We start from the raw sequence: 25,947 nt of genomic DNA, 5'->3' as shown, positions 1-25,947 counted from the left end.
ATTGTGTGGATGCCTTCAAAGGCATCCACACTATTGAGTTCCTGTTTCTCTTTATTGTGTGGATGCCTCAAGGCATCCACACTATTGTTTCCCTGTTTCTCTTTATTCTTTATCTTTATTATTCCTCTAGTTGCTCCGTTCTTTGCCGATTAACTGCTCCCTCAGTTTTCAGCCGATTTTCACTGTTCAAACCTTAAAAAATTCTGCTCTTTCTGCTAATGTGTGCTATGACTTTTGGTGCTCATAACTTCTATACTTTTTGAGATATTGAATTTTTTATGCAATATTTTTGCCCATTGAAATGAATGGAACACATTATCAATGTGGTCACTTATTTCTGCTCGCCGGGCTGAGCTGTGTTTTAGCTCAGTGAGATGAGCAGCCCTTCTCAGACTGGGAGGCCAGGGTTCAAATCCCGCTTGTGGCAACATTTTTTTCAGTTAACAGTTAAACCTTTTTAACTCAATTTCAGCTTTTTCACCCCTTTTCAGCAAAATTTTCAGTTTTTTCACCACTTTTCAGCACAAATCCCAGCTTTTTCAACTATTTTCAGCAAAAACATCTTTTCAGCAGAATTCTGAAAAGAGTTCTGCACAACTCTTTTCAGCAGAAATTCTGCTGATTGAACTCATTTCAGCAGATTTTGCACCTCTTTTCAGCCCAAATTCTGCTTATTTACCTCTTCTGCAAAATTTTCAGCCTTTTCACCTCTTATCAGCACAAATCTCAGCTGTTTTCAGAAAATACACTTTTGAGCAGAAATTCTGCTGAGTCACCTCTTTTCTGCAAAATTTTCAGCCTTTTCTCCTCTTATCAGCACAATTCTCAGCAGCTTCTTCTCATTTCAGCAGAATTGTCCGTCTCTCCACCTCTTCTTTTTGAGAATGAGTTTGGGTCAGTGAGATGAGTAGCTGCCTTGATCCCAGGAGGGCCAGGTTCGAATCCTACTCAGAGCAATGTTTTTTTTTTCCCACCACCATACAACTTTTTGCAACTTTTCATCTTTTTCAGCTTTTCAGCAGACAGCTTCAGCGTTAAGGCATCCACACAGCATTTTCACAGGAAATGCAAATTGTGTGGATGCCCTAAAAGGGCTTCCACACTATTGAGTTCCTGTTTCTCTTTATTCTTTATTGTGTGGATGCCCTAAAGGGCTTCCACACTATTGAGTTCCTGTTTCTCTTTATTCTTTATTCCACTATATTATTCTAGTTGCTTCCGTACACTTTTTGGCACTTAACTACTCCTTCAGTTTTCAGCCGATTTTCGCCATTCAAACTTTAAAAAATTCTGCTCTTTCTGCTAATGCCGGCTATGACTTTTGGTGCTCATAACTTCTATACTTTTTGAGATATTGAATTTTTTTTGCAATATTTTTTGCCCATTTCTGCCATATTATCAGTGGCCTCACTGATTTTCTTTGCTGGGAAGACCTGTGTTTTAGCTCAGTGAGATAAGCAGCCGTTCTCAGACTGGGAGGCCCGGGTTCAAATCCCGCTTATGGCAACATTTCTTTCAGTTGACAGTTAAACTTTTTTAACTCAATTTCAGCTTTTTCACCCCTTTTCAGCAAAATTTTCAGTTTTTTCACCACTTTTCAGCACAAATCCCAGCTTTTTCAACTATTTTCAGCAAAAACATCTTTTCAGCAGAATTCTGAAAAGAGTTCTGCAGAACTCTTTTCAGCAGAAATTCTGCTGATTGAACTCTTTTCAGCAGAATTTTCACCTCTTTTCAGCCCAAATTCTGCTTATTCACCTCTTCTGCAAAATCTTCAGCCTTTTCACATCTTATTAGCACAAATCTCACCTGTTTTCAGGAAAAACTCTTTTGAGCAGAAATTCTGCTTCTTTACCTCTTTTCAGCAGAAATTCTGCTGATTCACCTCTTTTCTGGAAAATTTTCAGCCTTTTCTCCTCTTCTCAGCACAATTCTCAGCAGCTTCTGCTCATTTCAGCAGAGTTGTCAGTCTCTCCACCTCTTTTTGGTCAGAGTGAGTTTAGCTCAGTGAGATGAGTAGCTACCTTGAGACTAGGAGGGCTAGGTTCGAATCCTGCTCAGGGCAATGTTTTTTTTTTTAACCACCATACAACTTTTTGCAAGTTTTCATCTTTTTCATCTTTTCAGCAGACAGCTTCAGCGTTAAGGCATCCACACAGCATTTTCGCAGGAAATGCAAATTTTTCTAGTTATTCCTCTAGTTGCTTCCGTACACTTTTTGGCACTTAACTACTTCCTCTGTTTTCAGCCGATTTTCTCAGTTCAAACTCTTTACTGTTCTGCTCTTTCTGCTAATGATGGCTATGACTTTTGGTGTTTATTACTATTATACTTTTTAAAAATTACACTTTTTTCCTTTAATTTGTCCCATTGAAATGAATGGAAATCTTCAGAAATTCTGCTAAAACTTGCTTGTTTTTGAAACTTAACTACTTCCTCATACTTTCACCCAGAAACTCCATTCAAACTTTAAAATGTTCTCAGATTATTGGGCTATTCCTGTATGATTCAGCTTTTTCAGATCTTCTACCGTTTTAATTTTATACCTCTTGAAGTTTTCAGTTGCAAAATTGTGATTTTTCAGAAAATACATGCGTTGTTATGGTTGCTATGCAATTAACTCAGAGTGGACAGTGGAAATTTCTGAATTTTCTCTTCTTGTCTGAACAACTTCTTGCAACTTGCTCAATTTCCACTCCACCCCCACAAATTATACATCAAAACGTAGGTATTTGTGCTGGCTTTCAGAAATTGCCACTATCATTGTTGTGGGAGTTACAGAATTTTGGCAAATCTCCTCAGAGCAACACAAAGTCTGTAAAGTCTCCTTAGAGAGTCAATGGAGAGTTTGTTCAAAATCAGCGCTGGATTTCTCTAATGACAGGCATTTTCAAATCGTCATATCTCCTTAATGAAACAAAGTTGAGACATGACGCTTGTGCCAATATATCTTCAGACACCCCTGATGCTCACAATTCAAGAATTTTTTTCTCACCTATTACCGTTTGGCCATGAATTACATTTGTTTGAGGGTAGGAAATTCGTGCCTTACTCAGATCTCTTCAGATTTCAAACTCTGGAAATGAGCAACTTTTTTCTCTCGTCAGATCTTTTTGATGGATTTCCACAGAGACCTGAAAATTCCCATGACTGTTCACCAAAGCCTGCTGTTTCTTACGGTGAAAGAATCATTTTGATGCTCCATATAGATTTAGAGTTACAAAACGTTGTTTGAGGGCAAGTCAAGGCAGTTTTGCTTTGCCTCTACTCAGTTACAGTGTATTACAAGTCATATATCTTCAATAATTTATATTCTAACGCTGAATTAAGAAGACCTGCAGATTCCCCCATCTCTTCTGAACAAAACGGTGTCAGAATGACCGTTCTAGCCCCTACGGTTAGGAAATTATGGCCATATTTTCGAGGGGAATCCTAAATGTGAGAAATACACTGCAGAAAACTTATACCTCTCTGTGTGTCTGTGTGTGTAAGGGCTGATTACAGCAGGTGCAGCTAATTTAGCTGACCTAGATATACCAAGCACAGACTCTTAACAGCCACTGTTCCCTTTAGGCTCTGTGTATGTGTATGTTTTTGTGTCTGTATCAATATTTCTCCCATGTTAAAGTATTACTCCTCCATAATAGTATTTCTGTTGAATCAAAGTGAGCAGTTTTTACAGTCATCTTACTGTTGAGCCATAAATTACGTTTGTTTGAGGGGTGGAAATCTGCCCTCCTCTCACTTTTCAAATTCTGAAAATGAAGCCGTTTCTTCTCTCGTCATATCTCCGCGACTGAGGTACAAAGAGCAATGAAAATCGCAGTCAAAGTACACCAAAGTCCGCTGATTCACCCAGTAGAAGAATGATGCTTCTATTCCACCTAGTTTTTGAGTTACACGACGTTTTGTAACTCCAAAAATCGGCGTTCTACGCCTCTCACCGCGATCTAAATCTGACAGTTCATCTCCCTGTTTTCCAAGCGGCCGCCATCTTCTTTCCCAGTGGCGCAGTTGGTAATGACGCTACTCGGCAGCCTAAAGATCACGGGTTCAACTCCACCTTGGTCAACATTTTTTTTCCCCCTACAAATTAATACACTATCACAGACCTGTCATTTATATTGATCATTTATTACAATTCTGCAAAGTTTTATAATTTTAGCAGCTTTTCTAATATGGACCGAAATACATACAAGTACCCAGCCTAATGAAGCAGACAGAGGCAGTAGCTCTGATTGGTGAATTTGAGCAGAATCAGGTTGTTCTTTCATTTCATTTCTTTATTTATTTCACACATGGTTCATCGTGTTTCTTTTTCTACATACAGAACCTTCTGCCTCTTTTCAGCAGAAATTCTGCTCATTCACCTCTTTTCAGCGCAACGTTCTGCTTCTTTGCCACTTTTCAGCAGAAATTCTGCTCATTCACCTCTTTTCAGCGCAACGTTCTGCTTCTTTGCCTCTTTTCTGCAGAAATTCTGCTGATTCATCTCTTTTCTGCTCATTTTAGCCTTTTCACCTTTTTCAATGCTTTCATCTTTTTCAAATCATAGAGTTAAAATCAAAATATAGTATTTTTACCAAAGCATTGTATTTGTACGAAGTACAGTATTTCTGCCAAATCATAGAATTACTGCAATTTCATAGTATTTTGAGGAATCCCTTTTGTTATAGTATTACTTCTAAGTCATAGTATTTCTGCTTTGTCATAGTATTTGTACTGAAACATAGTATTTCTGCCAAATCATAGTATTACTGCTATTTCATAGTATTTGAGTGAAATTACAATGTTTCTGCAAAAATATTGCATTTGTGCTACTGTATTTCCGCTGTATTACGTAGTGGCAAAGTAGGAGGCTGACTGTTACTAAGTGCATCAGTGTACATAGGTCATCTCTTGTGTTGGAGTGCCCTCTTGTGGCACCTTTTGGGTAGTGCCTTAGTAAACGTCAACAATGCAAAGAAGTGGTAGCAGACTGGTTTGTAGTGGAGGAATTTGTTGCCAGTTTATTTCATCTTTAATCCATATTCATGTTGTAATGTAGTAACTTTTGTAGCACAAATACCACAATATGGCAGAAATACTGTTTTGGCACAAATACTTTGATTTGGTATACTTTAGCTTCTTCACCCTTTTTCAGCAACGTTTACATTTTTTTCACCCCTTTTCAGCACAAATTCCAGGTTTTTTTGGCTGTTTTCAGAAAAAAAAAACTCTTTTCAGCAGAAACTCTGCTGATTCACCTCTTTTTAGCGCAAGTTTCTGCTTCTTTGCCTCTTTTCTGCAGAAATTCTGCTGATTCACCTCTTTTCTGCAAAATTTTCAGCCTTTTCACCTCTTATCAGCACAATTCTCAGCAGCTTCTGCTCATTTCAGCAGAATTGTCAGTCTGTCCACCTCTTCTTTCTGTAAATGAGTTTGGGTCAGTGAGATGAGTAGCTGCTCTGAGTCTGGCGGGGCCAGGTTCGAATCCTACTCAGGGTGACCTTTTTTTTTCACCACCATGCAACTTTTCAGCTTTTTCAGCTTTTCAGCAGACAGCTTCAGCGTTAAGGCATCCACACAGCATTTTCGCAGGAAATGCAAATTTTCTAGTTCTAGTTGCTTCCGTACACTTTTTGGCACTTAACTACTCCCTCAGTTTTCAGCCGATTTTCTCAATTCAAACTCTAAACTGTTCTGCTCTTTCTGCTAATTCCTGCTATGACTTTTGGTGTTTATTACTATTATACTTTTTAAAATGTTACACTTTTTTCCTTTAATTTGTCCCATTGAAATGAATGGGAAACTTCCACAACTCTGCTAAAACTTGCTTGGTTTTGAAACTTAACTACTTCCTCATACTTTCACCTAGAAACTCCATTCAAACTTTAAAACGTTCTCAAAGTATTGGGCTATTCCTGTCTGAATCAGCTTTTTCAGACCTTCTACCGTTTTAATCTTATCTCTCTTTAAGTTTTCAGTTGCAAAATTGTGATTTTTCACAAAATACATGCGTTGCTATGGTTGCTATGCAATTAACTCACAGTGAGCACTGGTCCTTTCTGAATTTTCTCTTCATGTCCGAACAACTTCTTGCTACTCGCTCAATTTCCACTCAACCCCCACAAATTATACATCAAAACGTAGGTATTTTTGCTGGCTTTCAGACAATGTCACTATCTTTATTGTGAGATTTACCGTTTTTTCGCAATTTGCCTCAAAGTGACACATGGTCTGGTTACTCCCCATTCAAAGTCTATGGGGAGGTTTTGAAATTCAGAGCTGAAATTCTTTAACGGGAGGCATTTTCAAATCGCCATATCTCCTTAACAAAGCAAAGTTAGGACATGAGGCTTGTGCCAATATATCTTCAGACACTGCTGACACTCACAGTGGAAGCAGTTTTTACAATTATCTTACCGTTGAGCAATGAATTACGTTTGTTTAAGGGGTGGAAATCTGTCCTCTCAGTTTTCAAACTCCGAAAATGAAGCCGTTTCTTCTCTCGTCATATCTCCGCGACTGAGGTACAAAGAGCAATGAAAATCGCAGACAAAGTACACCAAAGTCCGCTGATTCACCCAGTACAAGAATTATGCTGCTAGCCCTCCTAGTTTTTGAGTTACACGACGTTTTGTAACTCCAAAAAACGGCGCTTTTCGCCGCTCACCGCGATCTATTTTCTGACTGGTCAAGTCTCTGTCTTTCAGCCGCCCGCCCCCTTTCCAGGTGGCGCAATCAGTAATGACACGGCTCTGCAGCTCAAAGGTCGTGGGTTCAATCCCACCTTGGGCCACATGTTTTTTTTTTTCACTACAAATTTATACACTATCACAGACCTGTAATTTATGTTGATAATTTATTACAATTCTGCAAAGTTTTATGATTTTAGCAGCTTTTCTAATATGGACCTCAGATTCTTGTCAACACCTCAGCACAACTCTCAGCAGCTTCTGCTCATTTCAGCAGAATTGTCCATCTCTCCACCTTTTCTTTTTGAGAGAGACTTTGGCTTAGTGAGATGAGTAGCTGTCTTAAGACTAGGAGGGCCGGGTTTGAATCCTGCTCAGGGCAACCTTTTTTTTTTCACCACCATACAACTTTTTGCAACTTTTCATCTTTTTCAGCTTTTCAGCAGACAGCTTCGGCGTTAAGGCATCCACACAGCATTTTCGCAGGAAATGCAAATTTTTCTAGTTATTCTTCTAGTTGCTCCGTTCTTTGCCGATTAACTACTCCCTCAGTTTTCAGCCGATTTTCACCGTTCAGACTTTAAAAAATTCTGCTCTTTCTGCTAATGTGTGCTATGACTTTTGGTGCTCATAACTTGAGATATTGAATTTTTTATGCAATATTTTTGCCCATTGAAATGAATGGAACACATTATCAATGTGGTCACTTATTTCTGCTCGCCGGGCTGAGCTGTGTTTTAGCTCAGTGAGATGAGCAGCCGTTCTCAGACTGGGCGGCCCGGGTTCAAATCCCGCTTGTGGCAACATTTTTTTCAGTTAACAGTTAAACTTTTTTAACTCAATTTCAGCTTTTTCACCCCTTTTCAGCAAAATTTTCAGTTTTTTCACCACTTTTCAGCACAAATCCCAGCTTTTTCAACTATTTTCAGCAAAAACATCTTTTCAGCAGAATTCTGAAAAGAGTTCTGCACAACTCTTTTCAGCAGAAATTCTGCTGATTGAACTCTTTTCAGCAGAATTTGAACCTCTTTTCAGCCCAAATTCTGCTTATTCACCTCTTCTGCAAAATTTTCAGCCTTTTGACCTCTTATCAGCACAAATCTCAGCTGTTTTCAGAAAATACACTTTTGAGCAGAAATTCTGCTGATTCATCTCTTTTCAGCGCAACTTTCTGCTTCTTTACCTCTTTTGAGCAGAAATTCTGCTGATTCACCTCTTTTCTGCAAAATTTTCAGCCTTTTCTCCTCTTATCAGCACAATTCTCAGCAGCTTCTTCTCATTTCAGCAGAATTGTCCATCTCTCCACCTCTTCATTTTGAGAATAAGTTTGGGTCAGTGAGATGAGTAGCTACCTTGAGTCCAGGAGGGCCAGGTTCGATTCCTGCTCAGGGCGGCATTTTTTTTTCACCACCATACAACTTTTTGCAACTTTTCATCTTTTTCAGCTTTTCAGCAGACAGCTTCAGCGTTAAGGCATCCACACAGCATTTTCGCAGGAAATGCAAATTTTTCTAGTTATTATTATTCTTCAGTTTCCGCCTGAAATTTTGCAGCGAATCTCGCCTCGCAGTTTTGAGACAAGCTTCATATATGTTACCTCATTTTGTGCGGCTGGATCAGGAATGGTGTGCTATGACTTTTGGTGTTTATGACTATTATAGTTTTTTAAATATTAATATTTTAGTGAAAATTTCCCCGCGCTTCTCTGCCAAACAGTTTTGACAATAGGGTTACATATGTTAGATCATTTTGTGCGGCTGGAGCTGGACTAGTATGGTATACACTTTTGGTGTTTATGACTTTTATAGTTTTTTAAATATTAATATTTTAGTGCAAATTTAGAAAGATTCTTCTTTTGGCGCCATAGAAACAGACTTCATTTGTGGTGTGTTGGCTCCATCTTTTGGTCCCACTGATACAAATTTCAAACTTCATTTGTGGTGTGTTGGCTCTCTCTAGTGGTATGCCAGGAGTAGTACGGCCTGTCTACCCTTATTTGGATTACCGTAATGATGACAATATCAACGGTGCGCACAGCGTCGCTGCTTTCAGGAGCCATTGGAATGTTTAAGGTTGCGCAAATCATTCAAAAGTTACGGTAATGCTTGGTGGAAAACTCAATATCCCACAATTCATAGCACGCCTCTGCCGAGTCAAACAATGGCGGCCATCACTTAGTTTTTATTTTCCTCTTAATACTGTTTCTAGGTCACAAAAGAAACTTTTAAGATATTTTCAGGCGAGAATATAGGTGTGTAAACTTCAAATATCTGCTCGTTTTGTCAAAACATCCCATATTAGCGACAATGTTCTGACGATGTCGTTTCTGCTTGAGGCTAGCTGGCTAGTGTGGCTAGCGCGGCTTTGCTAACAAGCTACAGCCGGCCTGGATGACAGTGAGAGCGGCTTACTCTGGTTTCACACCCGGTCCTTCGTAAAGTCTCGTGGTCACAGCTGGACTTATTTTTCGTTTATATGGACTGATGATTTATTTATTTATTCATTTTAGTAACGGTATAAACAGTGAAAGGTGGTGGATTGGCCAGATGTAAACTTCCAATATCTGCTCGTGTTATCAAGACATCCCATATTAGCTCTGATGGTTTCGGTGCCTGCAAAGAGCTAGACAGCTAGCTAGCTAACCGGAGTTGGCTGTCTTTTTGACTCAGGGTCATAGCTGGACTTATTTTTCGTTTTTATGAGCCGATGAGAGTTTTTTTTTTTTAGTAACGGTACAAACAGTGAAAGGCGGTGGATTGTCCAGATGCTGGTCGATGTGGAAAAAATAACTGAGTTGTTTGGTGGTCGCTGACACGGAGCTACAACCGAGGGCAGCTATCCACCGGTGTGTGTCAGACAGAGCATGCAGGGAACGAGACATACGAGGCGGCGAGGCGACCGCCGATCGACCGGTGGTAGATCGTGGATCAGGGAAACCGAAGGCAGGAGAAGCAGGCGGCTGCCGGTCAGAGCGTGAGGTGAACTGAATTTCAGGTAAGAAGTTATGAACTGCACTCTATTTGGGTCAGATATAAACCGAGTTTAGGTGTAGTTTATTTTCATTGTGCTGACTTTTTACAATCAGTTATAATAACTGGTACTGCGTGCTAGCTAGCACAACGGAGTTTCTATACAGCTGTGTGCGCGCTAAGTTACTGATGTTGAACTTTATGACAGCCTCCCCTGTCATTCTCTCGCCTGTTCAAACTTCAGTCATGAAACTGATCAATGATCGGCTTTTCTCTCTTGTTTGTTTATCGCGCTAAACAACAGCAGCACGTTTAAGCTTGATCAGCTGTTGTTAGAATTCATTTGATTTTAATTTCTAGTATCAGCTGATGTTTGCTGGAGCCACAGCTGTAGAAGCGGCTGGTGGAATCCAGGAGATGACCTTACTGAATCATCAGAGCTGAACTGGTGATGGAGAAACAGGTTTACCTTTTTTTTAGGTGACATGAATGAGTTGAAGGGAAGTTATGAACTGTTTCTGAGAGAAATAAACACCAAGCTCCTTTTTTATTTAGCTGACAGCTGGTAACTGTGCAGGGGCGGATCTAGCAAAGCTTTTGCCAGGCGGCCAGGTAGGGCATCTTACAACCAAAGTTTGTATAATAATACACAAGATTGGCTGTAGACCATTGTTAATCATTCAGAACACTGTGTAAAAATAACAAAAAACAAAAAGTGAATGCAAAAGTGCATAAATATTTATTTTACGTGATTGATGTGTGTGGCGGGGCGTGGTCTGCAGTGCCGCTGCAGGGGAGGTGGACCCACCTGAGCGGCATCTGCAATCACGCCTCTCTGGCGTAGTCTGTGATCTCTCGGCTGTTTTTTGTGTGTGTGTCAGGCTGTGAGTTGAAAAGCTACAGCCGGCTGTGTGGGTACACCAACCATGTGTGAAAAGTGGTCCATAACGTAATGCTTCAAAGCGTGTTCATGCAAACATTGTCGGGTCTGCCGTGGTACAATGGGACTTCTGCTCATGAAACTATGTGCAGTCACTTCATCTTTACCCAAAACTGTAAGCTGTCATCTGTGAGGCGCGAGCGGTGTTTGTTTTTACCATAGTTCATGGTGGAGAATGGCTGCTCTGCTGAGTTTTGCTCTCTGTAGCTGTATGAATGGCAAACTACACTGATTACCAGCGGCATAGGCACACTTAAAATTTCTTCTGAAATTTTCGCTTTCTAGTTTAGTTTTGAACTTGTTTAATTAAGTTGATAATTCTTCTTTAAATGTTAGCTCCACACAGAGAGCCCGGCCTGATGGTGGAACTGAACTCAGGACCTTATTGCTGCGAGGCAACAGTGCTAACCACCGTGCTGCCCAGTTTAACAAACACAAATACAAGTGAGTGAGTAGTATATAGTATAGTATGCTGTTAGCATTAATGTTGGTCTAAATATAAATTTCCAACATGTTTCGATGATGAAAACAAATCTAGTGCACTGACTCACTCTGGGCTCAGGTGAAAGTTTGAAGGTCACAGTGACTAATCTGAACAACAGATGTTGTGGTTGAACATGGCACTCGGTTCATGTTGTGTTTAATAGGGCACCGACGTGGACAGCGCCTGCTGTCCTGGACCATGTAAGCTAGGACAGTGTGCGTGACTCCACGCATGTGTGCAGCTGCCCTGAACAGTGCCACACTCTGCCTGGTTGGTGCAGGTTGCCTGGATGGGCGGTGCCTGTAATGAAGTAGGGTTTGGAGTAGGGGTGGAGCCGAATCCGAATCCGGTATTCGGAAAGGCACAAATAACGTGTTTTTTACAAATACTTATTTCAAACAAATACTTTAAAAAATATTTGTATTTGGGAACAAGGAAAAACTCTATATCAAAAAGCTGAGTTTCCTCATGAGACCGCAGAACATGACTGGATGAGTGACGTGTGACAGAGGTGACTGACACGGGCTGCTGCACACAGCAACAGAGACGGCTGAGCGAAAAAAGCTGAACTGCATCACTATTTTTGTTGAATAGATGTTTTTGTACCTTAACTGGATTCCGGAGGCAGTTTATAACTTTCGTGAAGATCGGGAGATTATTCCATTACGCTGCATTATTGACGTCTCTCATGCTCGCTCTGTTTACGTAGCTCTGTTAGCTCGGTAATTTAGACAATAGGGCTTTGGAGCATGATGTCACGGGAGCGGGGCCGCGCCCCCTCCCGCCATGACAGTAGGCCAAGGAAAGCACACGGAAGCGTCAGCTATGGTTCGTACGTGCTGTGTTGCAACGTTAGATCACACGATAAGGAAGGCAAGAAGCTGGAAAATTGGCTCTCTTTTCATCATTTCCCCTCTTGGAGGCAACGGGAGGGATCTCATGTATCCGATATTACTAAACGAAGACGTCAGGCTTGGATTGCAGCGGTCAGATGAGCGGATATCGAGTTCTCTGCCATCCCCAATTTTTTGTTGGTTTGCTCGCGGCATTTTCTTTCCGGTGAGTTCTAAATAAATTCATATTTCTCTTAATAGGCTTTTAGTGTTATTTTGAATGCACTGAGGTCATAGATAATTAGATAAAACATCCTAATGTGTGACGCTGCAGAACCACGTCATGTTGACGGAGTAGCATATTATTTGGCATTATTGCAGGCAAACCAGCATATGAAATATGAAACAGAAAAGAAAAGTATGTTTATTTTTTTTATTCAAGATCTGTTGACATGTACTTAGCAAGTACATACACATGAAATGCAAACTATTTACATGGCAACGCACAGCTGGCAACCTCTGGCTGTATCTTGGTCATATGGTCAACGTACTCACAACGTGGAGGCTTAAAAACGGCCAAATCTTGTACCCAACCGTTTGTGAATTAGATGTGCGCCTCCAGGAATTTATAATTCCGAAAATGATTCGCCGTGTATGCGCTCACTCCACAGACAAGGTACGCGAAGATATCGGGATAGGACAACGGCGGTAGGCTGTCTGGGTTTCCGCTCCACTGCCTTTTTTCATACGGGTCCACATTACCGATGCACGCTCTTTTTTCCATGTACCGTTTCTTGGCGTCTGGGCGCAGTCGGTCGCGATACAGCCCTTTGTCTTTTGCGCTGATTTTAAGCATGGTTCTGGCAGTCCTGCTATCAACACAGTGTGTTTGTTTTGATTTGTGGCCTTCTGACATGGCGCCGCGATCCCACAATGCACTGCGGCGTGACGTCAACTCCAAAGCTCTATAGGCTGTTGACAGAGTAACGTCAACATTTGGTTTAAAAGGTTAAAACAATGCTTGTGTAGTTGTGTTGAATTGTATGCACTTGTGGGAGTTATATGGTACGTTTAAGTTACTCTGTCTTTGGCAGACAGCAAGATGTAGACCAGTTAACCTTAGTATAGCTTCCTGTCCCTCATTAACTTGGCTGAAACTCCCCACATGGATTTGGGCACCAAATAGAAAAGAGTGTAACTGCTGCTGATCCACTTCTTGGTCTCCAGCAGCCAAAACAACTTGGTCAAGTTCTGTGTGGAAGCATTTTACAGTCAGTGCTGCAGATGAAACCAAACTGATATGTAATGTGTGCAAAAGTCAAAGTCAGCAGAGGCAGTTATATCAAACATCTGTCAACATCTGCTATGCATAATCACATGCACTTAAAGCATCCTCTCCTGGTCCTGTCTGCCAACTCCCCCACCAGCACCAGTTCATCATCACAGCCATGTTCTGCCCCTGCAAGTCAGTTTCACTGTCTGTTCAGTGTCCTCCAACAAGGACGGGTGGAGGTGGGGTTCATAATGCTCACAATGGTATTTTATTAGTTGTTGGTTTAACCATGGATGATGGCTGTTATGTTATTTTCTTTTTAATGACGTTCCTTGTCACGTGCTCATTGCTGGATTTATGGAAAAACATCAACTAATATTGCATATCCATAATTACTATAACGGATATAATAAATGAATACTTACACTATAATGTTAATTAGAAGTGTAACGCAAAAAAACTGGATTTTTAAGCCTATTTTGAGAGACTTGCTTGGTGCCCACAGCAAAAGGACATCAGGTGGTCCTGACCCTGCACTGAGACAAAGGCGGCCTTCTACATAAACCCTGTGAGCTTTACTTGCTGCACACTCCTCGTCTAAAGCAGGGAGAGCTTAGTCTGGACCGCTCTGCAGTGACCTCAATATTGTAACTGCTAGTTTTAATGATTTAAAACTAAAAAGTGAAACTGGCCTTACACATATACATGTGTTACCAGGAGAAGGCTTTACAGCTGTTGCTGTCGTGATTAGGTGGTGTATACGACTGAAGTGATTGGTGGATACAATACAAACTACTTCAGGTGTATGACAGACCCAACTCAAGTATAAAACAGCGCTGTAGGGAGGGAAGGGCAACAAAAACCCACAAAAACAAAGACGTTCAAAAACTTCAGGGCTGCCAGCATGTCTCTGCATTTCAAACAATAATAATAAATATAAATAACGCTCCACTGAATTTGGAAATTTGTAAAAATAAAGAACGTACTGAGTCACTGTAGAGATTTCTGTGCTGGAAATGACTTTACAGGGAATTATTACGATACAGGCACATGTTTACTTGCATTTAGTTCAAACTTGTTTTCTTTGCCTGCAGAAAGCACAGACTGGATTCTGAGTCCAGTCGTTTCTCAGTGTTTAACTCTGATCCTGTTTTTACTGCGTGTCAGGCTCCGCCTCCTTGTGAGGGCCATGAGCATTTTCTTGAATTTGAATCTGACGTAAAGCATTTGAATGCTTCTTGCACTGTTCCCCAGGCGAGCTTTAAAAAGAAGGAAACAATGTCAGGCTCCATTCAATGCAATCAGAATGATAGTCCTGATTCCCAGCTGCACAGCCGGCCACTGGATCTCCGCGAGGGTCGAGGGACATAGACGCACAAAGACGAGACGGAAACAGAAAGAGAGAGAGTGGCTTGGCCGAGTCGTGCAGCTCAGGGGATAAACATGGAAGGAAAAGAAGGAGAGAAGAAAAAATCACATTCAATTTTCCAAGAATGAGGGCTGTGCAGTAATACAGCAACAGCAGCCTGCATCTGTCTCCACATCTGTGTGGAATTAAAGAGACAGCGCTGCTGAACTTCAGCGTTTGCTGGAGATGACTACACACATCTGCAAACGTCCTGCCACACAGATCCATACCAACACTTCACTGTGCTGTATTGCTGTGGGGCAACCGTGGTTCAGGGGGTTGGGAAGCTCATCTGTAACCGGAAGGTTGCCCATTCGATCCCCCAGCTCTCTCTGTCCTGGTCGTTGTGTCCTTGGGCAAGACACAACGACCCTACCGCCTACTGGTGTTGGCCAGAGGGGCCGATGGTGCGATATGGCAGCCTGGATTTGTTGACATCTGTGGCTGATGGTGGATAAAGACCAGTGGAGACAGGCTGTCGTTATCACAGAAGTACTGAAACCTTTTGGAAACTCAGCAGCTGCTGCAGCTTCACGCTCTTGCTAAGATAACTCAGATAGCTAACCATTGCTTTCTACCGCAACGTGTCCTGAACTTCCTGTGTCGGGTGTTTCCTACCATTTTCTGCTCAGTTATATGTGGACGTTTTGGGGTTTTACAAAAACACATTTCTAGTTGTCACATTAGAGACTGATGCAGTATTAGTGTTTGAACCTCATTTGTTTGAACCTTTTATTTGTGTGAGTCTGTTTCTTCCCCAGAAGTCGGTGTTGTTCAGCCATGCCACTGAAACTATGAGAGGAATGTGTCTCAGACCAACAGCAGCCTTCTCTACGGCATCTGTGACCTCTGAACCGTGAGTGGCGTGTACGTGTTTCCCTTACGCACAATCCAATAAAAACCACTGAGATTTGCTAACAAGTACAGGAAGGATCACTGTACCAGTCTCTGGTTTACCCACTGGGTGTTTTCTTTACGAAGATGTCCACTAAGGGGAGACACTGGAGACCAGAGTACTGTTACTCATCTGGATACTCCATTAATACTGTGTGTGTCTATGTGGGAGGCAGAGAAACACACAAAACCAGACACGCACACAGGCTGAGTCATTGCATTCAGCTGCCTGTTTCAACGACAAACAGTAAAAACCATTTACTTCTACCAGTGTGCGCGCGCACACACACACACACACACAGACACACACGTGCAGCTTCATCACTGCACTGCCTTCATAAATTCATATGTTCAGTGCTTAAACACTTCATGCATAACTCGGTCGTCCAACCCTCGTCTTAAACCAGTCTCAAAGTTAACGAGCAGGAAAAACCCAGCTCTTAGTCAGGGGTCAACTTGGAAACCCCGTGTGTGGGTTTGAAACAATATCAACCAACATCAACAACACGTACAATCACCAGTGGGTGTGGGCGTAACAGTGGGGCAGATACCATCAGTGGACTGATGTCTACTTTTAGACTTGCGGTTGACAACCAGTGGAAAACAAATAGCTGAGGAGGAAGCTGCTTCCACCAAGCTGTGACCAAGCAGACTGACAGCATGTAGCATCTCCAGGTGCTGACCATAATCCCACTGTGTGATAATGTGTGTCTGCAGGCTTCACGCTGACACAGCACCACGCACAGGTGGTGCGTAACGATACCGTGCAGCTCACTCTTTGGCCATTTATGACACGGTGTGTGCACACTAGGACATTTCCAATCCAACTTCAAACAGCTGAAATATGTGAGAAAGACAATGTCGGAGGTGCTTTAGCATGAAATCATGTCTTTGTTAAAGGTGAAACGTCTGCATGTGCACCGCGACGTCTGAGGGGTGGCGTTAATGTCCACTTTAGTCCCGCTCTGAGGTTTCTAACCATGTGATCTTTGTTTTATGAACAATATCTTGGGCGTTTGGGCGACATTTTTTCCTTTTATTACTGTCGTCAGAGCTCCGGTTAGGGTTGATGACGGCCTCAGGAGTAACCCGCTGTAGTCTGGTGACAGCTTTAAGGTTAAAGAATTATTGAGCTGCTTAGGACTGCAGGTCCTACAGCCTTCCTCGGCTGTCATCGTGGCACATCGAAGGGCTAACATGATACACGATCGTATTTGTTTTTTGTTATTTCTCCTCTTTAAAGCAAAGAACTTCATGGCTGAGATCCATCCCACGTAGTGCTGGGCGATATGGAAAAAATATTTATCACCATATGAATTATTTTATATCACGATAACGATATATATCGCGATATACCACCTGACCTGTGGTCATCTGAAAGGTACGCAGTCTGTAAACAGCGAGCGCAGAGTCTTTGTTAATGAAATGGATGGTTACGCTCATGTAGGGCTGCGTATCTCTGCTCGTCCACAGGTCAGCAGCGAAGGCATAATGCACGACACTGCAAACATCCTTCTCTACTTTGGCCCGGCACGCGTCATATAAGCGAGGCAACTCGACTTTACTGAAGTGCTTACGACCGGGCATAATGTACCTCGGATCAAGGACTTTGACGAGGTCACGAAAGCTGTTCTTCTCAACTACATAAACAGGGGCCATGCCTTTATAAATGTAACGCGAGACGGCTCCTGTGATTTGTTTATGGCGCTGGGACATTTTCTCATACGGCGTGCCTTGTGTGAAAGACTGCTGTATCTTCAGCTGGTATAGTTTTTCTTTTCCCAACTTGCTCCCGTCGTTCCACAACTTGGTTTAGCTCGGATTTTCTGGATTCTTGAGTATTCTTTTTCGTGGACCTTCTGTAGGTGATAGAAGAGATTTGTTGTGTTGCCATCGGGTGCAGGAATAGTTTTATAGCATAGCTTGCAAATGGGCGTCTTCTGCTCCGTGTTGGTGCTGTTGAACCCAAAATGTAACCAAATCACAGACGTACCCCCTCTTTTTGGTAAAAGTGCTTCTTCTTGTGCTGCCTGTGTAGCAGTCTCTGCCTGTTGCATGTCCGGGTATGAAACTGCAACCTGTCACACGTCCATCGTTTGGAGTTACCGTAAAGCATGTCGCAAATCCGGGTGCACGTAAAGCAGCACCATGTCGCAAAACCACAAGACGGAGTTTCTTTGCGAAAAATACCATTTTTTTATACTTTATTTTCTCTTGCATAAAGTTAAGAGTATGTATAGTGAGAAGACAACACTAATATATTTGCCACAGGCTATTTAACCCTTTAAGACCTACCATAGAACCAAGTCCGCCAGAGCTTATGTTTACATTTTACATGCTGTAGTGCCATTTGTGGGAGCATTTCAAGTTGTTATACATCAATACAACCGTTACAGCCCAAATTTTAATAATATGTATGCATTAAGTCCATGGTAACTACATAAATTGCAAGAAAGTGCAATAAACTAAAAAAAAAGTGAAAATCGTTTTTGTTTTTGACATATATTTCTAGTTAGAGAAATTTAAGAGGCTTATCCCTCAAAACTGTAAATACAAAAAAGTTGCACAAAATAGTTTCCAACTACAGGAAATTTATTTTGAGTGTCTTCATAGTTTTGTTTTTGAGATACACCAATTTTTATATACTGCAGGAAAAATGAAAATAAATATTATAATGCAAATTTGCAAAAAAACCCCAGCATGTGCATCAAAATAAACTATTTCCAGCAGTGCAATTTGAGTTCTAAGCATCCCAGAAACGACACAGAAAGTCATAAAGTCAAACATGACTTTTAAAAACAAAAGTATAGGCTTATGAGGCCCTGAAGGTAAAAAACGACATTTTCCGCGAAAATGACGTCACTTCCGGTTTCGGGACGGTAATGGTGGACATGCGATTGTTCGCGCTGACGTCTATTCCAGACGTAGAAAGTGTTACGAACAGCTGATCGGATCAGCACAGCGTGTTTCTGGAATATTATGTTTTTGTTGCTGCAAGTGGTTTTTATGCAATTTTTGCAAAGCTGGGACAAGCTGATGGCATAACTTGTAAGTACAACTCCTCCGGTTTCATATGCAAAAAAAATTATTGCGCTAGCTTACGTGGTTGCAGTTCTACCGGGATTTAAAAATAGTTACGCAAAACGGAGCGTGCCCGCTCCAACCGGCTTTAAAGGGTTAATGATATATTTTATGTAATAATTTATAAAATGAGGTTAGAAACGATAGAAACGATAGAAGACAAATGGCACGACAGACGCTTTTCTATCGTCCACACGATATATATCATCATATCGCCCAGCACTAATCCCACGTTTCCAAACGGTTCGACTTTACCACTTACAGTTGATTGTGGGATATCTTGATACTTTCACAGCTGCTCGTGAAGGCAGACAGCGTGGCTGGCTGTTTGATTTTCTACACCAGTGGCAGTGGGACTGAAAACAGCTGAATTAAACTCTTTAATGTCTAAACACAAACAGTTCAATGTGCTGAATAAGAAAGAGTGTCCCTGCTGATGTGCTGCTCCTTCACACCCTCTGTCTGTCTCACCCCTGGGATGAGATGGAATTTCCTGAGAGAAGGAGGGATGACTTTTCCATACGCTTGGCTAGAGGAGGACAGACATGCAAAAAAAAAAAAACAATCCCAAAAACCAACAACATCAGATGGTGACCTAGTTTGACCTCTCTTAGCCTCCAGTGGCAATATACTGACAAACTGCAGTAGAGCAGCTGATACAAATGCCAGAGGAAGCACACAAGGCCAAACGTCGACTCCGTGCTCGTAGGCCTCTGCGCTGCTCGGAAACACAGATGGGCTAATTCCCATAACAGAGGTCTAAATGCTGCTGAGCAACGAAGCAGAGCCTCGCACAGTCACTGAAAGAGCTCTGGATCATCAAAATAATGATTCCAATCACATGTCTTGATGCATTCTCAATCATCCAGCAAAGTAAATCTCCAAAAGTTGAATCTGTTCATCTGGACGTAGCGTTTTGTGGACTTCTTCAGTAGAAGTCACTTGGATGAGTGACGAAACGTTTCTTCCACAAAACGCTACATCCAGATGAACAGAATCAACTTTTGGAGATTCCAATCAAATGCATGTCCAACTGGAACAAAATGAGAACGCACAGTGGAAGCAGCAACAGACGACAGGAGAGAGCTAAAAGAAACAAACTCATCGTCTGTGTTATTAATTGAACAGCAACCTGCTCCTTCCATTGTGTCAATACATAAGAGCAGATCTTTCTTTTATTTTGAAGGTGCGAGGGCAAAGGCCTCAAGGTAGCAGAAATAACAGGTTAACCCAACGTGTCCTCGCTCCATGCTGCAAACATGGTGGAAATTTCCTCAAAAGTGTCAGCGTGCGTCTAATGATATGGCCGTGTGTTTGGAAAGCCTTGTGAATGCCGTGAACTAAACTAACGTCATCTTTGTGCAAACATGTTTGTTTGTAATGTGTAATTGTCTACGACATTCCAAAGCCATGGTTTGATTGACTTAAGTCTAGTGCCATTTCCTGTTTGTGCTAACGGTGCACAGATAAGCCCGTCATGCTGTAAATGCATGTTACACAGTGGATATAAGCGTGGAATGGGAACAGCCAATCAAAACATAACTGTTTAGATCATCAGCTTTGACATCATTCGTCATCAAAACGCATACATTTACCCTCAATACATGTTAAATTATAATCTATGTACCACATAATTTTACAGTTATTATGTGCATTATAGTTTATTGTTGGGCAATTGGTGAAGATGTAAAGCAGGTACGGTGCTGTGCAAAAGTCTTCCCACATTTCTTTTGATTTTTTAGGAAAATGGGAAATAGGTGCAGTTACTGAAACATGTGCAGACATCCATGGAAGTATCAAGTATAAAACAGTTGAGCTTGACAGTCAATATTTGGTATGACCACCTTCATTCATCCATACAGCCTGAATTCTAAGGCAAGCTTTCCAGTCATTTCTTAAATGGTCTTCAGAAATATTTCTCTAAGCTTTTAAAGGGCGCTCCTAAGCTCTTCTTTGGATGTCGGCTGCTTTTTGTTCTGTTAGATGGCAGAGGAGGGCCAGTCCATGACTCACAGCTGCACTTTGGTTTTTCAACTAGGGCTGCCACAAGCGATTATTTTGATAGTCGACTAGTCACCAATTACTTTTGGGATTAGTCGACTAATCAGATCATGTGAAACGTACAGCTTATTGCACCAGCATGTAACTATCATTAGCTTACAGCTTGAAGTGTTTAAGGTATGTGCTAACTAAAAATAAAGACTAGATGATAGTTTAATAAATGTTTAATGAAATTTGCAGATTGTCTCGGTGGAGTTTAATAAACTCAGCCGTCTGCTCCTTCATATCTAATGTATAACAGGACACCGGAGTAAATTCTCGACCATCTCACACTTCTGATAACCAGTTGTCTGTTTGACGTTTAATCAGCTGTGTGAAAACTGTAACTTTAATCTCAGCCAAACCGATTTACTCAGGAACAAATAAAACACTGAAAAAAGCCAAACAACAACATTTTTAAGTTATCTAAGTGACTTATATATCATGTTTAACCTGAGTAGCCAAAGACTGTGGGGGGTTGAAAATGATGTGCCGGGAGTCCGCAGTTCTCGCCGGCTCTATCGAGCTGGTGGGTAACAGACGTCTCCGAAAACGTCGGAGCGCTTTTGCAAATATGTGATGTCTTGATAAACCGAACAGATATTTGAAGTTTACACGGCTAAGGCCGCATTTGGAGGAGTCTTCAAATTTGGACAGTCTTCGTCGTGTCGCTGAAACATATTTGGCCTACAAATGCGGGCACAGGAGGATGCGGTTCCTGAATTTGGACACAGCTACGATACCGGACACAGCTTCTTCTTCTTCTTCGGGGTTTAACGGCAGCTGGACTCCTTGTACATGCAGTGCTGCCATCTTCTGTTTCAGTCCGTTATTACACTCTTAAATCCTGCTACTTATTCCTGCGTCTTTCAGGATCTTACAAAGCTTCAAACGACGCGTCGACTATTAAGTTAGTCGTCGACGATTTTGATAGTCGACTAATCGTGGCAGCCCTATTTTCAACCCATGTATGTTTTACTGCACTGGCAGCATGTTTGAGATCGTTGGACCTCATTTACTAACATCTGCTGCAGTTTGTACCGGACTGTTTTGTTCTGATCACCGTGCGTATTTATTAGTCAATCTGAATCATTTGAACCGACAGTCTAGCAGGATCTCCATACAGTTTACATACCATCTGCATTCTGCCCCACCCCCATGACTGTCTCCAGATGAAGTGGATATCGTAGTGACGCTGGTGTAAAAGAGAGGCCAGCACCTCTAAACCTAACAGTGGACCTAAAATGTCTCCATTGGAGCATTTTTCATGGCTTCAGCTACAGAAATGGGAACAAAATCAAGCTAATGACACAACTGATAAGTCTGGTACATGTAAACACAACACTAACTCAGCTCTCTCTAGTTAGGTGTTTTATGTTTAATGCTTGGATGACTCATGGGTACAAGGACTGGATTAAAAGGCAGTGCCTGTACTGCCTCGGTGAGCTGAGGTGGTTGGGTAAGGCAGCCAATGTCCCAAGAAGCCTGGCAGCTCAACACTGCTTTAAAAGACTACAGGAAATTCTGACCGTTTGGGAGCAAAATATGGAAGAGTGCCTCAACACTTTTGTGCAATGCAGTATAATTATCAGTTATATTTGATCAAAATGTCTGGGAAATAAAGAACATCACCTTTTCTCCCCTCAGGCTGTACTTGTACCACACATGCACAGCTTTTCACAGCTGCTTCGTTAAGTGCTTTATGCAAAATGCTCCTTCCACCAAAACAGCGAACCGCTCTGAAGCCTGTTCATGTTCTGGTTTGCCAAGAAAAGCAACCAGTATACTTATTAGCAGTGATGATTACTCAACAGTATATTATTGTTTATAATGTTTATGCGCTTGGTAATTAGGTGAGTTTAACTGCAATGGTTAGCCAAATGATGGTCACAATATTTAAACAATTTAAACATGTAATCCACACCTTGCCAGCGATAAGCAGAAACTCGTACTGCATCATTGCTAAAACCATCAAAAATGATGTCACGCTGTTTAAAAAGGTGCTAAATCAGCATGTTAGTGTGGGCACAGTGGACAGTGTAGTTCACAGGCTGGTCACACATAGCTGGGGAAGCCTTGAGTGGAATTAGGGCATCAGAGATTTTTATACTCCAGTTCACTCTCAGCACTACCCGGAGACACGGGATCCTGCCCCACTTTGCCGCACGCGACCGCGTTATCGAGGCGGGACTTCTCAAAACTGCCAGAACGATTAGACTGGAGCTCTGACGAGCCCAGTTACAGACGGCAGCATTTACGCCTTTACGAGTGGTTTTAAGAACATTTGGTTGAAATGAGGCATCACACATCTGAATGAGAAACGTTTAAAACTGTTAGTGTGGTGAAATCATTCTGAATACTTTATATATCATTTCCTGTCTTATGTCACCAGTGGACACGATTAACTCCTCAATTAAAGACGAGTTTGTGATCACAGTCTTACTCCCACAAAATCAGTCGAAAGTACAACTCCTTGTTCATGTTGCACTACATCAGTACACTTACATACTATCAGAGACATCAGGCTTCTGTGACTGAACATACTACACTGCTCCTACATCTTCAGTCACACTTTGGTACAAAGTCTGTGCCATAATTCTGTGAGAGCTCTTCTTTTTACTACAATGGTGAGTGAATGAAGTTTAGATCTTGTAGTTGTGGAGAGACTTGATGATAAAAACGTGTGCAGCTGTAGCAACAGGTCCACTGAGACATGAGCAGGAAAAACAACACGAGTCTTGTATGGAGATGCTGGAGCATCTGACCAGCAAAAACCAACATGCATCGACACGGACCCTCTGAAACGAAAGGAGGATGCCTGTCGAAGACGAGCACGGCAAGTGAACGTGTCAGGATGTTCGTACCTGAAATCTTCCCAGCAAAGCTCCTGGAACAATTTCCCATGTGGAGCTGCAGGTTTGCCTGTTCAGTCTGGTTTTCAATCAGCTGTCAGAGTTTAAGATTAACAGTAACCACGTTAATCATGTGAGAAACTTCACCATATTCTGGTCTCTCTCACAGACTGTGTATAAAAGACAGACATGAGTAACCATTGGATACTTCAAAAGGAAGATTTTTTGTCATTGCCATCTTAGTACTTTTTGAAGTGGTCATGGTAAACAGACTGGTTCTTATATAGCGCTTTTCTACTCTACCTGAGCACTCACAGCACTTTATACAATCCTCATTCAGCCATTCACACCAGCATGGAACATACAATTCAAATAGTAATACCAGCATGTGATACAAAGTACTGAGCATACTGCCCAGTACTGGTGCTGATGCAACCAGGGATGATATTCTTCTTGGTTATAAAAAACAATGAACTAATCACAATAACTGTGGTTTGACAATAACCATGATATTGAAATATTAAACATTGTGTAAGTGCCTGCATATTATATTAAATAATAAGATAATTTAGTGTAATTTTAGCATTATTACTAACATGGCCTGTTGGGAGCTGTATCAAATCAGCGCCTGCTAAGCCACACCTCTAATGGCTGTAACACAACTAAACCACGCCCCCATATTTAGTGTAAATAATATGGCTGGCTGTGTAGGAAAGGCTTCCAAAAGGTCGGTTGTTGATATGTGAATCTGTGTGTTGTACAGTTTGTGGGTTCAGCCTGCTAACTGCCCTGCTAGCATTTACTAATAACACTGCACATCTCTATGGACTCAAAAACAAACAAACAAACCAACAAACACTGCACACACGTAACCACCAACACTGAGGCATCAAAATGTGGAATCCAAAACAAATGGATGACATCAAGGAAACATAATATTTATAATTATGTTGTATATATACAGTGGAATCACGTCATTTAAACACCTGACAGCTTACAGCAACACACATAAAAAATGGCAGACCACCACTTCAAACCCTGCTGGGGTCCGTCACTGTAGACGGACAGCAGTGTGAGCAGGAGGACAGACAGACAGGTTCACATAGAGGAAGTCAGACCCTGACAGTGCACGGGAGGAGGACAGACAGACAGATGGCAGGCCTGCATGTCTAATGATGCTGCATTTGAAATGACTTTTAAAGAAGCCTCAGGGCGAACCTTCGACAGTCTGCTTATTACGCAAAACATCACGAAAATGGAAACTGATGCTCAAATCACATCAATGCGCGCAATATGTGGATGTGATTTAACCGGACAGCAGTAAGTTGTGAGGCAGCTGCGGAGGACACGCCCATATCTGTGTAATGCTATATGAAGGCCACGCCTAGCTCGTGTTAGCCCGGCACGCCTGGCCTCGGAGCTACCCGATATTCCTCCTGGAAAGGCGATGTCAGCCGGCTGCTGTTCCCCGGCGACCCTGCGCATACAGGCCGGGAGTGTGTGCGCTGCAGGCCCCTGCGCAGTCTGGCAATACGAGCAGCGAGCCCGTGTGTGCACATGCAGACACTCCAGTGCCTTTTTTTCTGTCACCCCCCCTCACATCCTTCTCCTTTCTTTGCACACACATGCAGCTTCTAACGGAATTAATGAGCTTTTATTGCAGCGGATGTTAACGAATGGAAATCGTGATGCATTTGTCACAAAATGAAAAAGCTCCGGTGTTTCACCAGCCAGGACAAGCCGCTTTAGTGCTTGATCCACAAAGGTTACCGAGAGAGAGAAAAAGGGTGAATGCGGTGTGATGAAGATGCGTTTAGGTGAGCGAGGAATCGGGCTACTTACTGTGCGGATCCAGGGAGGAAAAACCGCAGCCAGCAGCGGGAGACGGGACAGAGGAGTCCGCCGGGAGCTTCTGCGGTGTCACGGTGGACACTTCGCCGGGATTCTTGCCGGTTTAGTGCCGGTTTTCACCGACTGCCCTTTTCCCAGATAGCCCAGATTCCACTGATTTCCCTTGCTGCCACACTGAATCCCAACACCGCTGCTGATACTGGAGGCTGGCACTCGGATCACTTCCGGCGTGACTTTCACAATAAGACTAGAAAGATGAACCCTTTTAATTATTATTATTATTATTATTATTAATCATATTATTTAATAACTGACAATAAATAATAATAACATATTTATGTCGTGTTTACATTATAATGATAACTTTGTGGTAGCAGGCTACTCTCTTGTGTTTTAATTGTAGCTCATTTGCCTGAGGAAAAGAAAAAGGCACACTAAGCATGAGTATAATTACCTTTGTTGTTATTCAGATGTTTCCCCACAGTATCTGGTCTCCATGGTTCTCCTCACTCATCTGTAATGATTAGTATTACTGTCAGAAATTAGCTGGTAAGATGTGTTTAAAGGACTGGTATGAAAACCAGTATAGATTCCATGACAACAAGATTCCATCTTGTTGTCATGTCCTAATGTCTTCTATTTGTT

At 41.9% G+C, this 25,947-nt stretch overlaps 1 protein-coding gene across 4 annotated transcripts in view; it reads right to left on the bottom strand.

Moving 5' to 3' along the window:
* The window catches only part of raph1a (Ras association (RalGDS/AF-6) and pleckstrin homology domains 1a), a 122,753-nt gene extending 97,266 nt beyond the window's left edge, over positions 1-25,487 (bottom strand). For all 4 annotated transcript variants that reach the window (XM_063499656.1, XM_063499655.1, XM_063499658.1 and 1 more), the window contains exon 1: positions 25,294-25,487. The gene's annotated coding sequence lies outside the window, so the exon portion shown is untranslated. The remainder of the gene's footprint in view (positions 1-25,293) is intronic.
* Positions 25,488-25,947: the final 460 nt, after the last annotated feature.

This window comes from Pelmatolapia mariae, linkage group LG16_19 (assembly GCF_036321145.2).
Source record: "Pelmatolapia mariae isolate MD_Pm_ZW linkage group LG16_19, Pm_UMD_F_2, whole genome shotgun sequence".
Classification (NCBI taxonomy): domain Eukaryota; kingdom Metazoa; phylum Chordata; class Actinopteri; order Cichliformes; family Cichlidae; genus Pelmatolapia; species Pelmatolapia mariae.
Note: the sequence above shows the minus strand (reverse complement) of the source record. Positions and strands in the feature narration are given on the sequence as shown.